Source organism: Bison bison, unplaced genomic scaffold (genome assembly GCF_000754665.1).
Source record: "Bison bison bison isolate TAMUID 2011002044 unplaced genomic scaffold, Bison_UMD1.0 scf7180017864302, whole genome shotgun sequence".
In the NCBI taxonomy this organism is placed as follows: Eukaryota; Metazoa; Chordata; class Mammalia; order Artiodactyla; family Bovidae; genus Bison; species Bison bison.
The window spans coordinates 704,216-711,044 of NW_011494874.1; the positions used below are offsets into that span (position 1 = coordinate 704,216).

At 42.2% G+C, this 6,829-nt stretch overlaps 1 pseudogene; it reads right to left on the reverse strand.

The window, feature by feature from the left end:
• Positions 1 to 1,626: 1,626 nt before the first annotated feature.
• LOC104996929 lies at positions 1,627 to 3,221 on the reverse strand (annotated as a pseudogene).
• Positions 3,222 to 6,829: the final 3,608 nt, after the last annotated feature.

The following is a 6,829-nucleotide window of genomic DNA, read 5'->3' on the forward strand; positions in this document are numbered from 1 at the left end:
TTCTAGTAATTTTCTGGTGGATTCTTTAGGGTTTTCTATGTAGAGGATCATGTCATCTGCAAATAGTGAGAGTTTTACTTCTAAAAGAAGAAATTTTTAACCCTGTCACACAAATATGGTTTGGACCTGAGAGGAAACCTGTTGTGCCTGCTGGAGCCCAATTGCCATGGCTCCAATATATACATTCTTTTACTCACTGGGTGCCTGAGAAAATGATTCTGTGGGGAAAAGAATATGTTTAGGAGCTTTTTCCCCACAACTGGTTCATCGTGTATATGCTTGCTGTAATGTACATCCTATGTATAATCCAGGAAAGTCACTCTGTGGGTCACAGGCCCACTTTCCCCTTCCTAAGGGACCCTTTGACGTATGGCAATTGGATTTTGTCCAGCTGCCACCATCTCAAAGAAATAAATATATGTTCATAATGATCTTCATGTTTTCACACTGGCTTGACACTTTTCCATGCAAGAGAGCAATGGCTTTAACAGTAGGTAAATTGCTATTCAATTCAGTTCAGTTTAGTCGCTCAGTTGTGTCTGACTCTGCGACCCCATGGACTGCAGCACGCCAGGCCTCCCTGTCCATCACCAACTCTTGGAGGAGTTTACCCAAACTCATGTCCATTGAGTCGGTGATGCTATCCAACAATCTCATCCTCTGTCATCTCCTTCTCCTCCCATCTTCAGTCTTTCCCAGCATCAGGGTCTTTTCAAATGAGTCAGCTCTTCCCATCAGGTGGCCAAAGTACTGGAGTTTCAGCTTCAACATCAGTCCTTCCAATGAACACTCAGGACTGATCTCCTTTAGGATGGACTAGTTGGATCACCTTGCAGTCCAAGGGACTCTCAAGAGTCTTCTCCAGCACCACAGTTCAAAAGCATCAGTTCTTCAGCGCTCAGTTTTCTTTATAGTCCAGCTCTCACATCCATACATGATTACTGGAAAAACCACAGCCTTGACTAGACAGACCTTTGTTGGCAAAGTAATGTCTCTGCTTTTTAATATGCTGTCATAGGAAAGATAATAATTCCTGTCTGGGGAAGTCCTTCTGAATTACACAGTGATTGGGAAACACATTTTACTGCACAAATAATTAAATCTAATGTGACATTTCCAATTACGTGGCCTTTTCACTGTGCACATCTTCAGCATCGGTAGAAAGGACTAGTGGCACCATCAAGTTGCAACTGGCAAAACTTTCAGAAACAGTTCTTTCACGGCCAAAAGCTCTTCTCCTAGAGCCTCTTGGCCTTAGACCTATGCCTTTTGGTGAGCATGAGCCATGTCCTTTTGAAAGAATTAACAGGATGGCCTGTGATTAGATGAGGGAAAAATGGACCAACCTCAGTCCAAGGGGATATATTACATTATTGTCAGGGCCTTATTAAAACACATAAGGAAAATGAAAAATTAGTAGCTAGCCCCTTTCACTGTGAGCTCTTGGAAGATGAAATCCTTAAAGATCATGGATTATAATCTGGAGGTTTTATTTATTGGAAAAGACATAAAAGATTTGTTGCAGCAACATCAGAAAGGATCTTATCAGTTACTATTTACTAATCCATGTGTTGCCAAACTATTAATAGAAGGCATAGACTCATGGATTCACATCTCTTATTTTTTTTCCTTTAGAATTATTTTATTAAATCATAAATGTACAACAGCTTCTTAACTCTACACATGCACTTACATTTTTTTAAAGGAAAAACGTTATGTTTTATTACACCATGATCCTGGCTAATAGCTTTTCAAAACTTTGAGAAAAATCTTAAAAAAGGTTTCACATGTCACCTGAAACTTACAAATTTAACATTATCAAAGAAGGAATGCTTCTACACTCTTACAAAGACCACTAGAAAGAAACAACAATTAAACAGCTAAGACTCTGTCTCAAAGGCATTTTTTTTTTTTTACAATCCTTCCTCCACAGTAAGGTAATGTTATTAAATAATCCAATCCATTCACAAAATGGCTCTCTGCATCTGCTCTGGTGTCTTCTGCCATATCACTGCATATTTATGCATGACTGAGATAAGATTTTCCTTAACATTGTTATTTCGATAACCTGAAGCTGTTCTGTTACCTCTGGGCTCTCATCCTCTCCTATTTATACAGTGAAGCCCATGGCAAATAGGAAGCAGCTCAGTATCTGCTTCTCCCTCCGTAACCCCCACTTCCTCCACTGCCTCCTGGACCATGGCTTCCTCCACCATATGGTCCCCCAATGTTCCTGCTACCACCAAAATTTCCACTCTTCATTGGACCATAGTTAGAAGGTTGTTGGTTATAATTTGCAAAATCATTGTAATTTCCACTCCCGTAATTTCCTCCTCCATAGTTGTCACAACCACCTCTGTAGCCCCCAGCCTGGTTGCCATATCCAAGTCCTCCACCACCATATCCTCCTCCATAACCAGGGCCGCCTCCAAAATTGCCACCTCCAGGTCCCCCTCCATACCAATTATAGCCATCCCCAAATCCACAGCCACTTCCATATCCATCAGATCCCCCTCTAAAGTTACTTCCTGGTCCTGGTCCAAAATTTCCACCACCATCACGAGAATCTCCAAAACCAAAGTTGCCTCCTCTTCCACTTCTAGAACTTTGGACTTCCTGCATTTCTTGTCTAGACAAAGCCTTTCTTTTCTGCATTATAACCATTGATAGTATTTTTGCAACACAATCTTATCCACAGGATCATGGTCATCAAAAGTAAGCGTCTTTTCTTTCCAGACTGCCTGTCAGTAATTCTCTCAATGGTATCAATTTTTCCATATTCCTCAAAGTAATCTCTAAGATGATGTTCCTCAGTATCTTCCTTAATTCCACCAACAAACAGCTTCTTCACACTTACATGAGCCCCTGGCTTTCCAGATTCCTGTCTTGCAACAGCACGTTTTAGCTCAACCACTCTCCCGTCAATTGAATGACTTCTTGCGGCCATGGCTGAATCCACTTCAGCCATGGAAGAAAAAGTCACAAAACCAAATCCTCTTGATTTTTGCCTGCAGGATCCCTCATTACCACACAATCTGTAAGTTTTCCCCATTGCTCGTAGTAGTTCCTCAAACTTTCTTCTGTAGTTTCAAAGCTCAAGCCACCAATAAAGAGTTTACAGAACTGTTGCTTTTCTCTCTCCATCGCGGACTCAGTCGCTTCAGCCCGATTTCCCGCAGCCGAGCGAGATGAGAGATCTCCGCGGACGAACACGAACCGGACTTGCCCTGGCGCTGTAGCGAGAACCGCTCAAAACAACACGGCTGGAGCACCTCCACTCCAGACCCGGCGCCGCTGCTCCTGCCCACATCTAATTTTAAAAACCTCCTCTAAAAGAGAGCCCTCCTAAACTGTTGGTGGGATTGTAAGTTGGTGCAACTGCTATCAAAAATAGTATGAATTTTCCTTAAAAACCTAAAAACAGAGTTGCTGTATGATCCAGCAATTCCGTTCCTGGGTGTATATCTGGACAAAACTCTATTTCAAAAAGACACATGCACCCCTATTTACAATAGCCAAGACGTGGAAGCAACCTAAATATCTATCAACAGATGAATGGATAAGGAAGATACTATATATATATATATACATATATATACTGTTACTTCAGTCGTGTCTGACTGTTTGGACCCTATGGAACATGGCCCTCCAGACTCCTCTGTCCATGGGATTCTCCAGGCAAGAATTCTGGAGTGGGTAGCCAGTCCTTCTTCAGGGGATCTTCCGACTCAGGGATTGACCCCAGGTCTCCAGCATCAAAAGCAGATTCTTTACTGTCTGGGCCATTAGGGAAGCCTAACATTATATATATATCCATATGTATACTATTACATAATATATCCATATGTATAATATTATTCAGTCATAAAAAATAATGAAATAATGGCATTTGCAGCAATGTGGACGGACCTAGAGATAATTAATTAAATGAAGCAAATCAGAAAGAGAAAGACAAATATATGGTATCACTTATACGTGGAATTAAACTATGGTACAAACGAACTGACTTACAGAAACGGAAACAGACTCACAGATGCAGAGGAAACACGCATGGTTGCCAAGGAGGATGCGGAGTTGGGGAGGGATGAACTGGGAGTTTGGGATTAGCAGATGCAAGTGACTGTATATTGAATGGATAAGCAGTAAGGTCCTACTGTAGAGCACAGGAACTATAGTCAGTATCCTGTAACAACCCATAATGGAAAAGAGTATGAAAAAGGGAAATATATACATGTAAAACTGAATCACTCTGATGTACTCCAGAAACTAAGACAACATTGCATATCAACTGTACTTCAGTTTTTAAAAAAGAATCTTGAACCTACACACACACACACACACACACACACAAGGCCTCTCCACCTGAGTGGACTTTGTTCCATATTTCTGACACCTGACTTCAAGTAACTAAGCTCAAATGACACCCTCATCAGGATACGAAGATGACAACGGCAAACAGCTGGCCGAAGAATCTGGGTCAGGCCTGTGAGACTGATCCTACTAGTTCAGTCGAACTGTTTATCAAACATTTGTCTTCCTATCATAATGGAAAGTTATTGTTTTACTTCTAGCTATATTTTTGCTCCAATATTCAGGGTGGGAAGAAAATGCTCTAGTAAAGTTGTCATCAATAGAGTTATTGGGATAAGCCCCTCGTAATACCTATCCACGACCGTTCAGATTCTCCTAACATGACCACTCACCCAGGCCACCTGCCCTCTGACCTAACCTTTCAGGTTCAGATTCTCCAACATACTAACATGCCCGCCCCTGTCTGATACCATCCTCTGTTCTCAGAGACTGGACATATTTACCCCAGGACACCCTTGCCCTATTCCTTACTCAACTGAAAAATGTCTTAAAGAGAAAAGTTGCTAGAAATTGTGCTAGCAACTTCTTTATATCAAGAGTCTAGTTGATCTTTGGAAAACCTACAAGAGAAGTGATCTATAGTTTAATAAAATTGTGTTGACAGAACTCTGAGTTCATGAGGCTATCAGTGGGAGAACCCTGGCGAGGATCTCCTGTGCTCCCCAGGTTCTGTCTTCACATGTGGTATTGGAACCGATTCAGCTTCCCAAGGACGGGCACATAAATGTCTCAACAGCTGACAAACAGAAGGTTTATGTTTACTAGGACATTACGTTGCCCCATTGTCTACACATCAGGAAATAGATGAACTTCCTTTCTGTCCTCATTACAGAGTCAAGAGGTCCACGTTAACAAGACACCAAGATGTGTGCTAAGTCACTTCAGTCGTGTCCGACTCTGTGTGACCCTGTGGACTGCAGCCCGCCGGGCTCCTCTGTCCATGGGATCTGCAGGCAAGAACACTGGAGTGGGCTGCCATGCCCTCCTCCAGGGCATCTTCCCCACCCAGGACTGAACCTGCATCATAGGCAGGTGGGTTCTTTACCACTAGTGCCACCTGGGAAGGCCAAGATCCCTGGAAGCAAAATATTTTTGTTCTGAACACAAGAATATATGTAAACAGAGAGAGAATTAGAAATCTATCAGCTACCATTGGTCAAATAGCTGAAGAGACTGCAAAAAACACTGAAGCATAACAGACATCCTGAATTCCTTACCCAAAGTAGTGTTAGATAATGGGGTGGCCTTGGGTGGTCTACTGGCTAAACAAGGGGCCGTTTCTGCTATTGCGCATACTTCTTGTTCTACTTATATCAGTACCTCTGGAGAAATTGAGACTTGCCTAGAAATAACTTCCCCAAAGGCAAGGTAGTTACAAGACGTAAGGAAAACTGACCCTTAAGTGACCTGTTTAGTTAGCATCCTTCAGGAATAAGATGTTTCTTCCCACTCTGCTTTACAGATGATTATTGTGTTTATAATATATGCTATCATTATTTTCCTATCAAGCTACTCATAATACGTATCACTGCTTGCATTATCTACTGCTGAGATCACAAGTATTATGTTTGTGTGACAATTTGATAACAGTTGATAATACATATAGCTTATGTTTCCCCCATCGATATATATCCATTACATTCAATTGGTTACCCCCAAATGAGGATAACTAGGCAACTCTTTTCCTATAAAAAATAAAAATACAAAAAAAAAAAAAGCGCAAAGGAAAGAGATTGATCTATGATCAAGGGACATGATAGCCCCAAGGCAGGCAGAAATCACCCTGGCATTGAAGGACTAATCTATTTTAGATAATTTAAATTATTTCTTTATCTTTGGCTGTGCTGGGTCTTCACTGCTGCACGGGATTTTTCTCCGGTTGTGATGCACGGGCTTGTCATTGCAGTGGCTGCTCTTGTTGCAGAGCGCAGGCTCCAGGACGCCAGGGCTCAGTGGTTGCGGCTCCCGGGCTCTGGAGCACAAGCCCAGCAGCTGTGGCTCGTGGGCTTAGTTGCTCCGTGGCATGCGGGACCTTCCCGGATCAGGGATCGAACCTGTGTCCTGCATCTGCAGGTGGATTCTCTACCACTGAGCCACCAAGGAAGCCCCGAGGGACAAATATTTTGATCATCAGGGCTTTCCATAGAAAGATTTACAATCAAAAAAGGGGAAATGATAACAGGAAATTTCACATATTGATGTACAGGTGAGTCATTCTGGCTTATAACTTGAGTTAGCTTGAGTCTTACGCTGACTAGAATAGCCTGTTTGCGGTCTACCAAGCATGCATTATACGTCTGCTTTAATTATTGAAGAAAAGGGTGCATTGACCAGAATGAAAGAACGTCCATGTTAAAAACAAAGGTTAAATGCCTCCCTTTCTGGAGCACCAATGCTTATATTCTTTTCAATGATAAGACTCCCCTCCCAGGTGCCGAGGCCATACTGACTCGCTGGG